General features: G+C 26.7%; 1 protein-coding gene across 8 annotated transcripts in view; it reads left to right on the forward strand.

The window, feature by feature from the left end:
• Window positions 1-21,558, forward strand: part of LOC127280078 (nuclear receptor coactivator 2) — a 101,810-nt gene that overhangs the window by 43,961 nt on the left and 36,291 nt on the right. The window lies entirely within an intron of this gene.

The raw sequence follows: 21,558 nt of genomic DNA on the forward strand, positions 1-21,558 counted from the left end.
TATAGGAAAAATTTTATTTTTAAACACTCGTAACCATTATTGACAGTAATAGAGACAACTTAATTTGTAAAGTTTTGTGACACTTTTAGACAACTGTTCTTTTTCAATAAAAACAGATATATTATTAAAAATTCACACGTCTAGACATAATTTTTTTTTCTTTAAATCGTTATAAATAACTTGTAAATTTTGATTTATTACATAGAAAATAATTTTTTTCATTTTTAGTTTCTTATATATATTATATTATAATTTATATAATATTACAAAATATTAATATAAATTAAAATTAAATTAAAATGTTATACAATAAATTTTCAATTTGTTTTATTATTACATAAATTAATGAATAAAAAAAAATGGAACAATATATATATATTTTATCTTTTATTAAAAGTTATAAAATGTGGCAACGTCGAAAGTCTTTGAATATATATTCCACTCATATATCTCGGCATTAGTGTATATATTATTGTATTGTAATCTAAAACTAGTTTTTCTGCCTATATAATTAAATAGACTGAAAGGTGTTAATATTATAAGTGTTCAATGTTCGGATTATATTATATATTTAAAATTATATATTTAGAAAGAGGTTTTTTTTTAGTGCGACACGTGATTTAAAAAAAAAAAAAATTTTTTTTTGGGAAAATATTTGGCAAAAAAAGAATTTCAATTTTTCGACATTAATAACCTCACATTTCTGTCAACTAAAGCAGCTGAGTAAAGTAGAAAGAGAGAGAGAGAGAGAGAAGCAAACTTGTAAAAATGAAAGGCTCTCCAGTAAGACGTTGCCACGTTTCTTCATTTAGAAGCTAAAATTTTGTTACTCTTTTTTTTCCACGCTGGTTTAATAATGACAGTGATAATTATTTTGTGTGTGTGAGATATTTTTTTGTATTTATTTTTCTTGTACACAATGTAATTATCGTTTATTTATTTTATTAATTAAAGTTTTTTTTTACTAATTGTTTAGTTTTAATTAATTCTCAGCAATTTTTAAATAATTGATAGAAAAATTTAACTGATGGCAAAATTTAAGTAATGAAAAAATTTAACTGATAGCAAAATTTTTAACTGATTGATATAGCAAAGAGAGTAATACTAATTAAAATTGAAAAAAAATTTACAAATTCAAATTTAGAGTATGTTTTAAAAGGTATATAGAATGACGTGGTTTCTTAGAGCAGTGACTGAGGTTAGTGCCAAATCTGCAGAGAAAGAGGACAGTTCGTCGAAAATGCATTTGCAAGATGAACTCACACAATTCTTGACAAATACCGGAAATTGCCACCCACGTGAGGTGAATACCCCTTGAAAATTTTGGAAACTTGTAATTTGTCATATTCTAAATGCTCTTTACATTTAAAAGAAAAACATTAAAATTGTTTTTTTTTACTCTTAATTCGATTGGTGAAAATAATTTTAATATTTAGATTTTTTTACTACACTGGAACCCTCGTAAGGTGTAAGTCAAACTTATCGAGGTTCTACTGTATTTTTCGTTAGCTACAGTTATCTAAGTATTTTTCTGATTGCTAAATTTTTTTTAATTAGTATTTTACTACACTGGAACACTCGTAAGGTGTAAGCAAAACTTATCAAGGTTCTACTGTATTTTTCTTTTCTTATAGTTATCTAAGTATTTTTCTGATTGCTAAATTTTTATTATTTAGCATTTTACTACACTGGAACCCTCGTAAGGTGTAAGTCAAACTTATCGAGGTTCTACTGTATTTTTCGTTTCCTACAGTTATCAAAGACTCTTCTGATTGCTAAATTTTTATTAATTAATATTTTACTACACTGGAACCCTCGTAAGGTGTAAGTCAAAGTTATCGAGGTTCTACTGTATTTTTCTTTTCCTATAGTTATCTAAGTATTTTTCTGATTGCTAAATTTTTATTATTTAGTATTTTACTACACTGGAACCCTCGTAAGGTGTAAGTCAAACTTATCGAGGTTCTACTGTATTTTTCGTTTCCTACAGTTATCTAAGTACTTTTTTAATTGCTAAATTTTTATTAATTAGTATTTTACTACACTGGAACCCTCGTAAGGTGTAAGTCAAACTTATCGAGGTTCTACTGTATTTTTGTTTTTCTATATTTTTATCAATAACCATTTTTTTTAAGTAAATTTTTTCTCTACCACTAAAAACATTAGCTTTTTGAAAACCCTTAAAAAGATTTTAAATAACCTCAATTTAGATAGTTTTGCAATTATTGATAATGATAATACTGATATTTCTCTCTCGGTTATCGATGTTGTCCATGTCAGGGTTAAAAGCCACTATCTCTTTTGAGATTAGTATTAATCAACTGAATCTTTGTTTGTACTACTCTTAATTGTATTTCTCTTCAATATTGCACAGCAATTTTCATTATATTTTTAGGAACAATATACAAATTGTATCATTATTATTTTTTTTTTTTCATTTATGGTATCATAAGATAATCGCGAAATTATGTAAATCGAAGAAATGAGAGAGATATATCAGCGCGGTGAAACTAGCGAGCCGCCAGCCGGCAGACAGCAGACAAAACCATAGGCGTCGACACTACACTAAACGCCACCACTAGCAAATCGGGCAGCAACGTATAAATAAAAATAAAAACAGTTCTAATGATTCACACATTACATTATGATACTACATGAACATAAATATGATAATATGATTAATATAATATGATTATTAATTATAAAATATGATTAATTAACAAACAATTTACACTTACATAATAAAACAATAATAATTAATGAAAAAATATTGTCTGCTACAAGCGGCTGGGGCTGCTGGCTATTAATTTTTCAAAAAAAAATTCTTGCGTATATAAAACTTGTTAATAAACATTCCTAGAAGATTTTCCAAAAAGAAAATCAAAAATTCATTGAAAAATAAATTTTTTGTGTCGGTTTAAGTGAAAAAAAATCAAAAAAACCAAAAAAACGACTGTCTGCTACAAGCGGCTGGGGCTGCTGGCTATTAATTTTTCCCAAAAAAATTCTTGCGTATATAAAACTTGTTAATAAACATTCCTAGAAGATTTTCCAAAAAGAAAATCAAAAATTCATTGAAAAATAAATTTTTTGAGTCGGTTTTAGTGAAAAAAAACCAAAAAAACGACTGTCTGCTACAAGCGGCTGGGGCTGCTGGCTATTAATTTTTCAAAAAAAAATTCTTGCGTATATAAAACTTGATAATAAACATTCCCAGAAGATTTTCCAAAAAGAAAATCAAAAATTCATTAAAAAATAAATTTTTTGAGTCGGTTTAAGTGAAAAAAAATCAAAAAAACGACTGTCTGCTACAAGCGGCTGGGGCTGCTGGCTATTAATTTTTCAAAAAAAAATTCTTGCGTATATAACACTTGTTAATAAACATTTCTAGAAGATATTCCAAAAAGAAAATCAAAAATTCATTGAAAAATAAATTTTTTGTGTCGGTTTAAGTGAAAAAAAATCAAAAAAACCAAAAAAACGACTGTCTGCTACAAGCGGCTGGGGCTGCTGGCTATTAATTTTTCCCAAAAAAATTCTTGCGTATATAAAACTTGTTAATAAACATTCATAGAAGATTTTCCAACAAGAAAAATAAAAATTCATTGAAAAATAAATTTTTGAGTCGGTTTTAGTGAAAAAAAAACCAAAAAAAACGACTGTCTGCTACAAGCGGCTGGGGCTGCTGGCTATTAATTTTTCAAAAAAAAATTCTTGCGTATATAAAACTTGTTAATAAACATTACCAGAAGATTTACCAACAAGAAAATCAAAAATTCATTGAAAAATAAATTTTTTGAGTCGGTTTTAGTGAAAAAAAACGACTGTCTGCTACAAGCGGCTGGGGCTGCTGGCTATTAATTTTTCCAAAAAAAATTCTTGCGTATATAAAACTTGTTAATAAACATTCCTAGAAGATTTTCCAAAAAGAAAATCAAAAATTCATTGAAAAATAAATTTTTTGAGTCGGTTTTAGTGAAAAAAAACCAAAAAAACGACTGTCTGCTACAAGCGGCTGGGGCTGCTGGCTATTAATTTTTCCCAAAAAAATTCTTGCGTATATAAAACTTGTTAATAAACATTCCTAGAAGATTTTCCAAAAAGAAAATCAAAAATTCATTGAAAAATAAATTTTTGGGGTCGGTTTAAGTGAAAAAAAATCAAAAAAACCAAAAAAACGACTGTCTGCTACAAGCGGCTGGGGCTGCTGGCTATTAATTTTTCCCAAAAAAATTCTTGCAAGTATAAAACTTGTTAATAAACATTCCTAGAAGATTTTCCAACAAGAAAATCAAAAATTCATTGAAAAATAAATTTTTTGAGTCGGTTTAAGTGAAAAAAAATCAAAAAAACGACTGTCTGCTACAAGCGGCTGGGGCTGCTGGCTATTAATTTTTCAAAAAAAAATTCTTGCAAGTATAAAACTTGTTAATAAACATTCCTAGAAGATTTTCCAACAAGAAAATCAAAAATTCATTGAAAAATAAATTTTTTGAGTCGGTTTAAGTGAAAAAAAATCAAAAAAACCAAAAAAACGACTGTCTGCTACAAGCGGCTGGGGCTGCTGGCTATTAATTTTTCCCAAAAAAATTCTTGCAAGTATAAAACTTGTTAATAAACATTCCTAGAAGATTTTCCAACATGAAAATCAAAAATTCATTGAAAAATAAATTTTTTGAGTCGGTTTAAGTGAAAAAAAATCAAAAAAACGACTGTCTGCTACAAGCGGCTGGGGCTGCTGGCTATTAATTTTTCAAAAAAAAATTCTTGCGTATATAAAACTTGTTAATAAACATTCCTAGAAGATTTTCCAAAAAGAAAATCAAAAATTCATTGAAAAATAAATTTTTTGAGTCGGTTTAAGTGAAAAAAAATCAAAAAAACCAAAAAAACGACTGTCTGCTACAAGCGGCTGGGGCTGCTGGCTATTAATTTTTCCCAAAAAAATTCTTGCAAGTATAAAACTTGTTAATAAACATTCCTAGAAGATTTTCCAACAAGAAAATCAAAAATTCATTGAAAAATAAATTTTTTGAGTCGGTTTTAGTGAAAAAAAACCAAAAAAACGACTGTCTGCTACAAGCGGCTGGGGCTGCTGGCTATTAATTTTTCCCAAAAAAAATTCTTGCGTATATAAAACTTGTTAATAAACATTCCTAGAAGATTTTCCAAAAAGAAAATCAAAAATTCATTGAAAAATAAATTTTTTGAGTCGGTTTACGTGAAAAAAAATCAAAAAAACGACTGTCTGCTACAAGCGGCTGGGGCTGCTGGCTATTAATTTTTCCAAAAAAAATTCTTGCGTATATAAAACTTGTTAATAAACATTCCTAGAAGATTTTCCAAAAAGAAAATCAAAAATTCATTGAAAAATACATTTTTTGAGTCGGTTTTAGTGAAAAAAAACCAAAAAAACGACTGTCTGCTACAAGCGGCTGGGGCTGCTGGCTATTAATTTTTCCCAAAAAAATTCTTGCGTATATAAAACTTGTTAATAAACATTCCTAGAAGATTTTCCAAAAAGAAAATCAAAAATTCATTGAAAAATAAATTTTTTGAGTCGGTTTACGTGAAAAAAAATCAAAAAAACGACTGTCTGCTACAAGCGGCTGGGGCTGCTGGCTATTAATTTTTCAAAAAAAAATTCTTGCGTATATAAAACTTGTTAATAAACATTCCTAGAAGATTTTCCAAAAAGAAATTCAAAAATTCATTGAAAAATAAATTTTTTGAGTCGGTTTTAGTGAAAAAAAAACCAAAAAAACGACTGTCTGCTACAAGCGGCTGGGGCTGCTGGCTATTAATTTAAAAAAAAAAAATTCTTGCAAATATAAAACTTGTTAATAAACATTCATAGAAGATTTTCCAACAAGAAAAATAAAAATTCATTGAAAAATAAATTTTTTGAGTCGGTTTTAGTGAAAAAAAATCAAAAAAACCAAAAAAACGACTGTCTGCTACAAGCGGCTGGGGCTGCTGGCTATTAATTTTTCAAAAAAAAATTCTTGCGTATATAAAACTTGTTAATAAACATTCCTAGAAGATTTTCCAAAAAGAAAATCAAAAATTCATTAAAAAATAAATTTTTTGAGTCGGTTTAAGTGAAAAAAAATCAAAAAAACGACTGTCTGCTACAAGCGGCTGGGGCTGCTGGCTATTAATTTTTCAAAAAAAAATTCTTGCGTATATAACACTTGTTAATAAACATTTCTAGAAGATATTCCAAAAAGAAAATCAAAAATTCATTGAAAAATAAATTTTTTGTGTCGGTTTAAGTGAAAAAAAATCAAAAAAACCAAAAAAACGACTGTCTGCTACAAGCGGCTGGGGCTGCTGGCTATTAATTTTTCCCAAAAAAATTCTTGCGTATATAAAACTTGTTAATAAACATTCATAGAAGATTTTCCAACAAGAAAAATAAAAATTCATTGAAAAATAAATTTTTGAGTCGGTTTTAGTGAAAAAAAAACCAAAAAAAACGACTGTCTGCTACAAGCGGCTGGGGCTGCTGGCTATTAATTTTTCAAAAAAAAATTCTTGCGTATATAAAACTTGTTAATAAACATTACCAGAAGATTTACCAACAAGAAAATCAAAAATTCATTGAAAAATAAATTTTTTGAGTCGGTTTTAGTGAAAAAAAACGACTGTCTGCTACAAGCGGCTGGGGCTGCTGGCTATTAATTTTTCCAAAAAAAATTCTTGCGTATATAAAACTTGTTAATAAACATTCCTAGAAGATTTTCCAAAAAGAAAATCAAAAATTCATTGAAAAATAAATTTTTTGAGTCGGTTTTAGTGAAAAAAAACCAAAAAAACGACTGTCTGCTACAAGCGGCTGGGGCTGCTGGCTATTAATTTTTCCCAAAAAAATTCTTGCGTATATAAAACTTGTTAATAAACATTCCTAGAAGATTTTCCAAAAAGAAAATCAAAAATTCATTGAAAAATAAATTTTTGGGGTCGGTTTAAGTGAAAAAAAATCAAAAAAACCAAAAAAACGACTGTCTGCTACAAGCGGCTGGGGCTGCTGGCTATTAATTTTTCCCAAAAAAATTCTTGCAAGTATAAAACTTGTTAATAAACATTCCTAGAAGATTTTCCAACAAGAAAATCAAAAATTCATTGAAAAATAAATTTTTTGAGTCGGTTTAAGTGAAAAAAAATCAAAAAAACGACTGTCTGCTACAAGCGGCTGGGGCTGCTGGCTATTAATTTTTCAAAAAAAAATTCTTGCAAGTATAAAACTTGTTAATAAACATTCCTAGAAGATTTTCCAACAAGAAAATCAAAAATTCATTGAAAAATAAATTTTTTGAGTCGGTTTAAGTGAAAAAAAATCAAAAAAACCAAAAAAACGACTGTCTGCTACAAGCGGCTGGGGCTGCTGGCTATTAATTTTTCCCAAAAAAATTCTTGCAAGTATAAAACTTGTTAATAAACATTCCTAGAAGATTTTCCAAAAAGAAAATCAAAAATTCATTGAAAAATAAATTTTTTGAGTCGGTTTAAGTGAAAAAAAATCAAAAAAACCAAAAAAAAAACTGTCTGCTACAAGCGGCTGGGGCTGCTGGCTATTAATTTTTCCCAAAAAAATTCTTGCGTATATAAAACTTGTTAATAAACATTCCTAGAAGATTTTCCAAAAAGAAAATCAAAAATTCATTGAAAAATAAATTTTTTGAGTCGGTTTACGTGAAAAAAAATCAAAAAAACGACTGTCTGCTACAAGCGGCTGGGGCTGCTGGCTATTAATTTTTCCAAAAAAAATTCTTGCGTATATAAAACTTGTTAATAAACATTCCTAGAAGATTTTCCAAAAAGAAAATCAAAAATTCATTGAAAAATACATTTTTTGAGTCGGTTTTAGTGAAAAAAAACCAAAAAAACGACTGTCTGCTACAAGCGGCTGGGGCTGCTGGCTATTAATTTTTCCCAAAAAAATTCTTGCGTATATAAAACTTGTTAATAAACATTCCTAGAAGATTTTCCAAAAAGAAAATCAAAAATTCATTGAAAAATAAATTTTTTGAGTCGGTTTACGTGAAAAAAAATCAAAAAAACGACTGTCTGCTACAAGCGGCTGGGGCTGCTGGCTATTAATTTTTCAAAAAAAAATTCTTGCGTATATAAAACTTGTTAATAAACATTCCTAGAAGATTTTCCAAAAAGAAATTCAAAAATTCATTGAAAAATAAATTTTTTGAGTCGGTTTTAGTGAAAAAAAAACCAAAAAAACGACTGTCTGCTACAAGCGGCTGGGGCTGCTGGCTATTAATTTTTCAAAAAAAAATTCTTGCGTATATAAAACTTGTTAATAAACATTCCTAGAAGATTTTCCAAAAAGAAAATCAAAAATTCATTGAAAAATAAATTTTTTGAGTCGGTTTACGTGAAAAAAAATCAAAAAAACGACTGTCTGCTACAAGCGGCTGGGGCTGCTGGCTATTAATTTTTCAAAAAAAAATTCTTGCGTATATAAAACTTGTTAATAAACATTACCAGAAGATTTACCAACAAGAAAATCAAAAATTCATTGAAAAATAAATTTTTTGAGTCGGTTTTAGTGAAAAAAAACGACTGTCTGCTACAAGCGGCTGGGGCTGCTGGCTATTAATTTTTCCAAAAAAAATTCTTGCGTATATAAAACTTGTTAATAAACATTCCTAGAAGATTTTCCAAAAAGAAAATCAAAAATTCATTGAAAAATAAATTTTTGGGGTCGGTTTAAGTGAAAAAAAATCAAAAAAACCAAAAAAACGACTGTCTGCTACAAGCGGCTGGGGCTGCTGGCTATTAATTTTTCCCAAAAAAATTCTTGCAAGTATAAAACTTGTTAATAAACATTCCTAGAAGATTTTCCAACAAGAAAATCAAAAATTCATTGAAAAATAAATTTTTTGAGTCGGTTTAAGTGAAAAAAAATCAAAAAAACGACTGTCTGCTACAAGCGGCTGGGGCTGCTGGCTATTAATTTTTCAAAAAAAAATTCTTGCAAGTATAAAACTTGTTAATAAACATTCCTAGAAGATTTTCCAACAAGAAAATCAAAAATTCATTGAAAAATAAATTTTTTGAGTCGGTTTAAGTGAAAAAAAATCAAAAAAACCAAAAAAACGACTGTCTGCTACAAGCGGCTGGGGCTGCTGGCTATTAATTTTTCCCAAAAAAATTCTTGCAAGTATAAAACTTGTTAATAAACATTCCTAGAAGATTTTCCAACATGAAAATCAAAAATTCATTGAAAAATAAATTTTTTGAGTCGGTTTAAGTGAAAAAAAATCAAAAAAACGACTGTCTGCTACAAGCGGCTGGGGCTGCTGGCTATTAATTTTTCAAAAAAAAATTCTTGCGTATATAAAACTTGTTAATAAACATTCCTAGAAGATTTTCCAAAAAGAAAATCAAAAATTCATTGAAAAATAAATTTTTTGAGTCGGTTTAAGTGAAAAAAAATCAAAAAAACCAAAAAAACGACTGTCTGCTACAAGCGGCTGGGGCTGCTGGCTATTAATTTTTCCCAAAAAAATTCTTGCAAGTATAAAACTTGTTAATAAACATTCCTAGAAGATTTTCCAACAAGAAAATCAAAAATTCATTGAAAAATAAATTTTTTGAGTCGGTTTTAGTGAAAAAAAACCAAAAAAACGACTGTCTGCTACAAGCGGCTGGGGCTGCTGGCTATTAATTTTTCCCAAAAAAAATTCTTGCGTATATAAAACTTGTTAATAAACATTCCTAGAAGATTTTCCAAAAAGAAAATCAAAAATTCATTGAAAAATAAATTTTTTGAGTCGGTTTACGTGAAAAAAAATCAAAAAAACGACTGTCTGCTACAAGCGGCTGGGGCTGCTGGCTATTAATTTTTCCAAAAAAAATTCTTGCGTATATAAAACTTGTTAATAAACATTCCTAGAAGATTTTCCAAAAAGAAAATCAAAAATTCATTGAAAAATACATTTTTTGAGTCGGTTTTAGTGAAAAAAAACCAAAAAAACGACTGTCTGCTACAAGCGGCTGGGGCTGCTGGCTATTAATTTTTCCCAAAAAAATTCTTGCGTATATAAAACTTGTTAATAAACATTCCTAGAAGATTTTCCAAAAAGAAAATCAAAAATTCATTGAAAAATAAATTTTTTGAGTCGGTTTACGTGAAAAAAAATCAAAAAAACGACTGTCTGCTACAAGCGGCTGGGGCTGCTGGCTATTAATTTTTCAAAAAAAAATTCTTGCGTATATAAAACTTGTTAATAAACATTCCTAGAAGATTTTCCAAAAAGAAATTCAAAAATTCATTGAAAAATAAATTTTTTGAGTCGGTTTTAGTGAAAAAAAAACCAAAAAAACGACTGTCTGCTACAAGCGGCTGGGGCTGCTGGCTATTAATTTAAAAAAAAAAAATTCTTGCAAATATAAAACTTGTTAATAAACATTCATAGAAGATTTTCCAACAAGAAAAATAAAAATTCATTGAAAAATAAATTTTTTGAGTCGGTTTTAGTGAAAAAAAATCAAAAAAACCAAAAAAACGACTGTCTGCTACAAGCGGCTGGGGCTGCTGGCTATTAATTTTTCAAAAAAAAATTCTTGCGTATATAAAACTTGTTAATAAACATTCCTAGAAGATTTTCCAAAAAGAAAATCAAAAATTCATTGAAAAATAAATTTTTTGAGTCGGTTTACGTGAAAAAAAATCAAAAAAACGACTGTCTGCTACAAGCGGCTGGGGCTGCTGGCTATTAATTTTTCAAAAAAAAATTCTTGCGTATATAAAACTTGTTAATAAACATTCCTAGAAGATTTTCCAAAAAGAAATTCAAAAATTCATTGAAAAATAAATTTTTTGAGTCGGTTTAAGTGAAAAAAAATCAAAAAAACCAAAAAAACGACTGTCTGCTACAAGCGGCTGGGGCTGCTGGCTATTAATTTTTCAAAAAAAAATTCTTGCGTATATAAAACTTGTTAATAAACATTCCTAGAAGATTTTCCAACAAGAAAATCAAAAATTCATTGAAAAATAAATTTTTTGAGTCGGTTTTAGTGAAAAAAAAACCAAAAAAACGACTGTCTGCTACAAGCGGCTGGGGCTGCTGGCTATTAATTTAAAAAAAAAAAATTCTTGCGTATATAAAACTTGTTAATAAACATTCCTAGAAGATTTTCCAAAAAGAAAATCAAAAATTCATTGAAAAATAAATTTTTTGAGTCGGTTTACGTGAAAAAAAATCAAAAAAACGACTGTCTGCTACAAGCGGCTGGGGCTGCTGGCTATTAATTTTTCAAAAAAAAATTCTTGCAAGTATAAAACTTGTTAATAAACATTCCTAGAAGATTTTCCAACAAGAAAATCAAAAATTCATTGAAAAATAAATTTTTTGAGTCGGTTTAAGTGAAAAAAAATCAAAAAAACCAAAAAAACGACTGTCTGCTACAAGCTACAAGTTTTATATACGCAAGAATTTTTTTGGGAAAAATTAATAGCCAGCAGCCCCAGCCGCTTGTAGCAGACAGTCGTTTTTTTGGTTTTTTTTCACTAAAACCGACTCAAAAAATGTATTTTTCAATGAATTTTTGATTTTCTTTTTGGAAAATCTTCTAGGAATGTTTATTAACAAGTTTTATATACGCAAGAATTTTTTTTTGAAAAATTAATAGCCAGCAGCCCCAGCCGCTTGTAGCAGACAATATTTTTTCATTAATTATTATTGTTTGATTATGTAAGTGTAAATTGTTTGTTAATTAATCATATTTTATAATTAATAATCATATTATATTAATCATATTATCATATTTATGTTCATGTAGTATCATAATGTAATGTGTGAATCATTAGAACTGTTTTTATTTTTATTTATACGTTGCTGCCCGATTTGCTAGTGGTGGCGTTTAGTGTAGTGTCGACGCCTATGGTTTTGTCTGCTGTCTGCCGGCTGGCGGCTCGCTAGTTTCACCGCGCTAGATATATCTCATTTGTTAAATTGAATATATATGCGAGAATGTTAAAACAAAAAAAAAATGATAACTTTTTTTAAATTGATGGTTTTGTGAAAAGAAGTAGCGCACAAATTGCACTTTAAGTGAAGGCACCATGCTGCTTTTATATATATATATATATATGTATATATAATATAAAGAAGAGAAAAAAAAACCGGATGCGATTGGAAATTCCACCTTCCCTTGTTTATAAAATGACCTTATGTTGTTGGTGAAATGCGTCATGCGAGTCAAGTTAATTCTCCTCTTGTGTTTTAATCTCTCGATCGACACCTGCGTGAGTGCCGGCCCTGCATATGTTGTGTGTGCCCTTCTATTTACTATCTATGTGATCGGCTGCGGGCGCCACGTGTTTATATATACATGGTCATCACATATATGCAGTTGCAACGCATGGTCGCCCTCCTGCACTCTCTAAAAGAGCAGCCAACTTGATTTTTAGGGCAGGTCAGCCCTTACGGTATCTTTTTTTTGACCACACACACACACAGTATTCTGATTTCTCTCCTCTTGATTTCGAATTATTTATTGTAAATAATTTTTATTTATTCTTTCAAATTTTTATATTTCGATTTATTTATATGTTAACAATTGAATTAATTATTCTTTCAAATTTTTTATATGTAATTTATTTAATTGTACATTTTCTTTCTCAATTTCGAGATTGAAATTAGGAGTACTTGGCTAGATTTTCCTATCACTTTGGCTCTTCATAGAGCAAGTGTAGTGTGCCCTTTGAGGTTTTTGTGCATCTTCGAATCCTTAGGAGAAAAACTCATTGTGTCAAGTTTTCCGATTTTCTTGTCTTGTCAGTTTTCCTATAAATTGACCTATTTCCTGTGATTATTCTTATTTTCAGTACAATTTGTTACTTATATTCTATTTACAATTATTACATATAGTTTCTTATTATTTATAATTATTCTTATTACTATTATTATTATTATTATTATTAATGATTATTACATATAAAAACACTTACGAACACTTTGGAAAAATCTCGCACTCATGGGGGATCGAACCTAGGACCCTTGGAACGCGAGCCTTGTACTCTAACCGCACAGCCACGTTGGCTTACAAATCACCCAACACTTTTTGAATAGTTTGAACTGTTTGTGATAACAAAATAACTGCATAATCTTTAAATTTTTACATTTAATAATTGTTTATAAACCTTTTAAATATTTTTTTAAAAATATACTAATATAATATTTATATATATATATATATATATATATATTTATTTATTTATATATTTAATAATATAAATAAATAAATAAATATACAAAGTGTATATTTGTATATAAAAAAAATTTCTTTGAAACTAAGAAGCTTTTTTTTGTTTCAAAGAAAATTTTATTTTAAATGAAAAAAAAACAAGTCAAAAAAATTGGTTTCTTTAAACCAAAGAAATCATTCCTCTAGGTGTGTAATAATAATGTCATATATATATATATATAATTGAATCGTGAATTTCGAAAAGGGCTCAACTCTGAAAACCGTAAGTGTCATTTTCGCTATCGTTTGTTATGCGAAAATGACACTTACGTTTTTTCGAGTTGAGCCCTTTTCGAAATTCACGATTCAATTGTAATTGAAGTAAAATAATAATAATAAATAAAATAATAATAATAATAATAATACACAGAAAAATTCTTTATCTGGAACAGCGATATGTTTCTCTAAAATAGCGAAAACTTTTGCTGTTTCAGTGAAACATATCGTTGTTCCAGTGAAACTTATCGCTGTTCCAGGTTTTGCGTATAATAATAATAATAGTAATAATAATAATAATAATAAAAATAATAATAATAATAATAATAATGATATTAATAATAATAATAATAATAATAATAATAATAATAATAATAATAATAATAATAATATGTGTAATAATGTCATACAATTGTAATTTAAGAAACATTGAAGGAAAATTATAACTGAAAACTTTGTGGTCGTAGAAAATTCTGAAAATAGTAACCTTCCCCTAATCAAAAACCTAAATCTTAAATGATTTGGCTTAAAGTTTAGCGGCAATGGTTAAGCGCGCGATACACGAAACTTATCTGCTTCCTGTTACGATTGCGGTAGAATTAAAATTCTCATTTCTTGAAGATTGCAACGCGACGAGAGAAAGAGAGAGAGAGAGAGAGAGAGAGAGAGAGAGAGAGAGAGAGAGAGACTCATATATATGTGCATGTCTCTTGTTTTTAAATATCTGGGTCATTGATTTCCGCCCAAACAGCGCTTTTTTTTTTTTTTTTTTTTTTTCTTTTTTACAATGGATACCAAAAATAATCGTGTCGACAATACAATTCATGTTCGCTTTTGCGTAACGAATATGCCCTTCTGCCTGATTTCAGGGTTCGTCGCAACACTTTCGCGTTTCTCCACACACACACACGTGTGTATGTTTTACGCACTTTCATTCGATTATTTTTTTTTTTCTAATTTTTTTTATTCACACACAAAAATTTTGTGTGTAGTTTTTTTGTTACGTTTAATTGGAATTTGAAAGGAATATAATTTTTTTTATATGGAGAAAAACGAATAGAGTAACTTTTACTACTTTAAAAGTATATAAAACCGGGAGTTTCTGTCCATTTCTGGTAATTTTTACTTTGAAAATAGTAAAAATTATTTCGGAAATGGTAAATTTTATTATTTTTGGAGTAATAAAAATTACTGAAAATGCGCAGAAATTTTGGACTTTATTTTACTTTTAAAGTATAGTAAAAGTTATTTTATTCGTTTTTCCAATTTTCTCTGTGTAAATATAATTTTTTTCTAATCTTAAAATTTTTTTTTTTTTTTTTTGAACGGAGATCCGATTTTTTTGGACGATGACAATAAAGTACTTTCTCGTTAAGTGCGTATAGCAGTGAATCACACTGACCTTGCTTTGCTTATAATTAAATGTATGTAGGCGACGAGAAAGTACTAATCATTACATAAATTTAATGCCAAGAGAGAGAGAGAGAGAGAGAGAGATTATGTCAAAAAATAATTTCCTTTTTTGAAGAATATAAAAATATTAAATAATTAAAAAATTTTTATTTGGGGAATTTTTTTTTTTTGATATTTCAAAGAAAAAAAAAATTTTTTTTTTCATGATTGAAAACTGTTTTTCTATCTGAGAGAATTTTTTTTAGGAGATAAAAAGTCGTATATCGGACGTTATTTTACGTCTGAATGACTTTGCTCTGATTGCCAATAAAGGTATTCTGCGTGGGCTGGGAAATATTGGCACACACAAACAAAATTGTTGAGGAGGGGGGAATTTTTCTTCTTTTTATTTGCTTTCTGGTAATCCAGATAATTTCACCCTGTTTGATATGGAGAAAGAGAGAGAGAGAGAGAGAGAAAAAAAAAGAAAGAACGTTGGGTGATTCTGATAATTTTATGAGTTAAACAACTGTAATAAGTTTTCTTTTTCTCTCTCCCTTTCTCTTTTTCTCTTCTCTCTGGCTTTGACGCAAAGACGCAAGTTACGTCATTGGAAGCGAGAGGGACGTCGCGTCGTGCTCTCGTCGACATGGCAACGCCGTAATTCTCTGCCTTTTTCATATACACAGGTTATGTCAAAATTTTTTTTTTTTTTTTTTTCAAACGATGTTGCGTTACCGAAACCCATTATTTAGAAAACAAAAACTTTTTTTTTTATCGTTTTTATGTGAAAATTACCATCACTTTTTAATTTTAAACACTTGAGTAAATAATTATTTGAAATAAATTCAGTATTATATTTGGAAATTATTTCCTAATATAACAATTATTATTTTTTCTATTATAATTGTGTAATATTTTTTTAAAAATATTTTACTCAATATTATTACTATATAATAAATTATGTTCCCAATTATACACCGTGATTATTAATTAGGTTACAGGTGAACTTTTTGTTTGTTTATATGAGTGTTTTTTAAACTTTTTTTTTATTTCTCTATACATTTTGTTTTTAATTTTCATTTTCAAAAAAAACAATTTGAAAAAATCATTTTTTTATTGAGAACATTTTTTTTTGGCTTTTTTTTGTTTAAAAATATGTTTCTTCAAAATGAACAACTGTGTTTTATTAAGAGCATTTGAACCTTCGTGACGTCACAAATCATGGCGCATGACACGCAAACTTCTCAGGTATGTGAAAAGCACAATTTTGAATATTTTTTAAAAAAACCTTTTGGAAAATGTTCAGAATAACATAGACTCTGTCTGTTATGTGCGGAAAATTCAAAATTTTGCGTTTAAAACGTTTTTTATACAATGTTAAGGTCACAAATTATGGCGCATGACACGCAAACTTCTCAGGTATGTGAAAAGCACAATTTTGAATATTTTTTAAAAAAACCTTTTGGAAAATGTTCAGAATAACATAGACTCTGTCTGTTATGTGCGAAAAATTCAAAATTTTGCGTTTAAAACGTTTTTTAAACAATGCCTACATATAAGCAATTCGTGTATTTTTCCTTACTTGTGACAACCAACTTAAACATTGTTTAAAAAACGTTTTAAAAGCAAAATTTTGAATTTTTCGCACATAACAGACATAGTCTATGTTATTCTGAACATTTTCCAAAAGGTTTTTTTAAAAAATATTCAAAATTGTGTTTTTCACATACCTGAGAAGTTTGCGTGTCATGCGCCATGATTTGTGACTTAAACATTGTTTAAAAAACGTTTTAAACGCAAAATTTTGAATTTTCCGCACATAACAGACAGAGTCTATGTTATTCTGAACATTTTCCAAAAGGTTTTTTTAAAAAATATTCAAAATTGTGCTTTTCACATACCTGAGAAGTTTGCGTGTCATGCGCCATGATTTGTGACGTCACGAAGGTTCAAATGCTCTTAAGAGTTTTCGAAATCTTATTAAAAATGTCAGATGTGAAGTTGAATAATTTTCTTTTTCTGTTTTTATAACAGAAAATTTGTTAATTTTGAACTTTCAAATGAAGGAAAAATTTGTTTTAACTTTAAAATTTTATTAACTAATAGAATATTTATAAATGATAATTATTATTAAAAATAAAAAAAATCTTTATCTGGAACAGCGATAACTTTCTTTGGAACAGCGATATGTTTCTTTAGAATAGCAAAAAAAAAAATTTCGCTGTTTTAGTGAAACATATAGCTGTTCGAGGTGAATATTTATTTATATTTATAAATAATTTGTTTTCTAATCGTTGATTATAAACAATGTGGACTTTAGTTAAATTTTTAATTTTTTAATAAATATTTATTTGAAAATAGTCAAGTAATCGAGAAGTTGAATCAAATTTTTGTTTTCACTGTAGGAAGTGAATTGAGGGAAAAAAAAATTTTTTTTTTAGTTTATTTAAAGAATTTTTGTATGTGTTATATTTTAATTAGACAAGTTTTTAAAAAAAGGGAAAATTTGCCTCTTTTTTTTTTTTTTGCACGAGATTTATATTTGTAGCAGGAAGCTACATCGTCAAGATTGAAATTTTGTGGTGGTAGCAATGAAACTCTCGCGCAGTGTTGTAAACGATCTTTACTTTTTTTTTTTTTTACTGAGTCATAAAGGTGATGAACGAGGGAGAAAGAGAGTGGAATGTGCTCAGTTAACACTAATAAAGCTCTCAGTAAAAGAGATTTTGAAAGGATAATCTCTACCCATAATAATAAGAGTTATATGTATATTCAAATTTTCATCAAAAGGATTATTCGCATTTAAATGATAACTTCATTTTTCTCTTCTTTTGTGCTTTATTCCTTTTTTCTTTTTTTATATACAAAAAGCAAAAAAAATTTATTTATTTTTTAAAAATTACTTTACTCTTACGGCCCCCTTGAAATTCGTGATTTTTAGAAACTTTTTTCATTCGTGAACGTAAACTGAAAAGAATTTATTTGATTCAAAAAATCGTTTACTTACACCCAGAGAAATGATTTATTTGAACCAAATAAAATATATTTGAGTTAAATAAATGTATATTTGTCTCAGAGCCTACTAACTTATTTATTTGGCGTAAATAAAAATTTTATTTGTCAGAAATAAATTTTTCTTTGGCTCAAATAAATTTTTTATTTCAATAAAATAAAATATATTTGCAACAAATAAATGAGTTATTAGGCTCGGAGACAAATATACCATTTTTCTGAGTGTAGCTATTAATAAATAAATATTTACTAGAATGAAATAAATTTTTATTTGAATTAAATAAATTGTATTTGAATAAATAATTTTTTTATTTGAAACAAAAACTATTGAAATAATTTTATCATTTAATTAAATAATGATTATTTAATTCAAATAAATATTTATCTGTATCAAATAAATTTTTTTTTTTCATTGTACCTATGACTTGGAAAATTATCAATTTTGTTTCTATAAAAAATGTGCGAATATATTATTTTGAAAAAAAAGAAAAAAAAATTATTTTATTTTTGTACATAATGCATAAGCTTCTATTATTATTGATGACTGGGTCAATATTTTAAGATACACTTTCGTGTTTTGAAAATGTCCATTATCTCATTTTGTAAACTCTTTTCAATTATAAAATAATGAAAAATTTTTTTTTCTTCTTTTATTATTTATAATATATAAGGAAATGTTTTGTTATTTTAGAAATTATATTATTTTGAATTGATTTCCCCTCTTCCTATATATATATATATATATTATAACTATTATAGTGATACAATCATCAGTTATGCATCTGAGAACATGAGAAAATACAATTTTATTTTAAGATCCGCTTCCGTTTTAAAATAAATCAGAAATAAAATTCAATTTAGAGGGGGGACACACGATGATGTTCCGGTGAAATTGGGGAAATATTCCGTTGTAAATTTTTCAAGTTATTTTTTCTTTAGTTTATATTTTTAAAAGAGGAGCAATTTTTTTTTTTTTTTTTTTTTTTGTTAAATACGAATCTATATTGATTTTGAAATAATATGAAGTTTATTTCTTTTGATGGGAATATATTCTCAATTCTATGGATTGTTTTTAAATCAATAGCACCTACCTTGGAACGTGCGCAATAACACATACACATGTTTAATAATAAAAAAATTTATATTATTTCCTCGCAGGAAATAATTTTCCAGTTAACAAGATTTTAATTTAGAAAATTTAAGTAAATTTGATTATTTTTTTTTCTTTTTTATACTGGTTAGTGATATTTTGTATTGAATTTATAAATTATTATAAATTAATTAATTTCTGTTATTATTTTTTTAATCAAGTTTGTGAGAGAAATTTTATTCTAATTTCAATAACTGAAAGTCCACAATATTTATGATCAACGATTAGAAAATTAATTCGTATTTTAAAATAGAAAATTTTAAAATATTTTATCATAAAAAAATATATATATATATATATATTTGAACCAAATATACAATTTTTTTTGTATTAACAACAGACTTTAGCTAATTTATTTATTTTTTTATTTTATTTTTATTTTGTTTAATTAAAACAAAATTTGTCTCAATGAAATAAAGTTTTTTTTTATTTAGACAAAGTTAGTTTAATTCAAAAAAATATTTATTAATAAATAATAAATAAATAATATTTATTATTAAAAAAAACGTTTGATTTCTTTAAAAAATCTTTCCAATGAAGAAATGAATTTGATTAAGTCAAATAAATTTTTGTTTGATTCAATGAATTGGTCAATTTTGAAAAATTGCGCCGAAATCTTTTGTTTGTTCGGTCATTTTTATAATTTCGGACAAATGAGAATTCGACGTCTATAAAAATTATATCAATTAAAAATTCTAATTAATAATTTAACAAAAAACAAAATTTTTGTTTTTAATTTAAAATTCGAGACTAGGAAAAGAGCAAAATGTTGTACTAAAACAGCGAAAATTTTTGCTAATCCAGAGAAACATATTTTGCTGTACCAGATGAACATTTTTTTTTCATGATAAAATTATTAGAAATGAAAATTCTAATGAATGATTTTTAATGGGATAATGCGCTCCCAAAAATTTTGTATCCAAAAATAATATCCATTCGAATTTACTTATTTTAATAAAATAAATGGTTTTCTTATTGTTTTTAATTTGAAATTCAAGGAAAATTTTTTGTAAAAGAAAACTAGATTGAAAAAAAATTATTTGATTCAAATACTCGATTACTTGATTGGCAAATAAATATTTTCTTGAGCCAAATAATTTTTATTTGAATTAAATATATATAAACTGTATTTGTACCAATAATTTCTGTATTTGGAACAAATACATTTAATTGGGGCGCATAATTATCTCATAAAAATCATTAGCTAGTATTTTCATTTGTATTAATTTCATTTGATAGAATTTCTATTTGGACGAATTTTCATTTTTCGAATTAGTATTTGAATTACATTCTTTGTAAACGAAATTTTATTTAACATATTTTTTAGGTATCGAATTTTAACTTTCACTTTTTGCTTCTGAATTAGTAAAATTTTACTAATTATTAGTAACTTTTACTAACAATTAGTAAAATTTAACTAATTCAGAAGCAAAAAGTGAGTCACTAATTCAAATTAGTAAACATTTTTACTAATTCAGATTTAGAGAGCATGCTCTAATTACTGTGATAGGTTTAATTGTAACTTGAATAAATATTTTGATAATAGTCGAAATATGCATCATTAGTGGATATAATATCAAAAATATTATTTGGAATAAGTTTTAAAGTTATTTTGAAACAGTTTTATGTTCTCAATTACTAAGTTTTACTAATTTTTTAAAAATCGCTTTAATTGGCGCATCAGCAGTAATTCATATACACTTACCCTATCTAAAAATTATTTTAAATAAAATTTCGTTTACAAACAAAAGTAACACTCAAGTACTAATTCGAAAAATGAAAAATTCATCCAAAACGAAATTCTGTCAAATAAAATTCTCTTACAAATGAAAGTTTTAGCTAATGATTTTTATGGGATATTCATGTGTCCAATTTAATTGAATCAAATAATAATTTATTTGATACAAATAAATATTTATTTAATGCAAATATATGTTTAATTAAATCACTCTCTAAATCTGAATTAGTAAAAAATTTTTACTAATTTAAATTAGTGACTCACTTTTTGCTTCTGAATTAGTAAAATTTTACCAAATTATCAGTAACTTTTACTAACAATTAGTAAAATTTAACTAATTCTAAAGCAAAAAGTGAGTCACTAATTTATAAATTAGTAAACATTTTTACTAATTCAGATTTAGAGAGCAAATAAAAAATTTATTTGCAACAAATAAATATTTATTTGTAACAAATAATTATTTATTTGTTGCAAATAAATGTTTATTTGATGCAAATAAATGTTTACTTGATGCAAATAAATGTTTACTTCACAGAAAATTAAAAGGCATTAAAATAAGCTGCAACGCTTATTATTTTAATCCAATTTTGCTTATTTTAATCCATTTTGGTATTAAAATAAGCAAAATTGGATTAAAATAATAAGCGTTGCAGCTTATTTTAATACCTTATAATTTTCTGTGTTGATGCAAATAAATGTTTACTTGATGCAAATAAATGTTTACTTGATGCAAATAAATGTTTACTTGATACAAATAAATATTTATTTGATTTGA

This window comes from Leptopilina boulardi, unplaced genomic scaffold, assembly GCF_019393585.1.
Source record: "Leptopilina boulardi isolate dan_hultmark-lab unplaced genomic scaffold, ZJU_Lbou_2.1 LbouV2_229, whole genome shotgun sequence".
NCBI lineage: Eukaryota > Metazoa > Arthropoda > Insecta > Hymenoptera > Figitidae > Leptopilina > Leptopilina boulardi.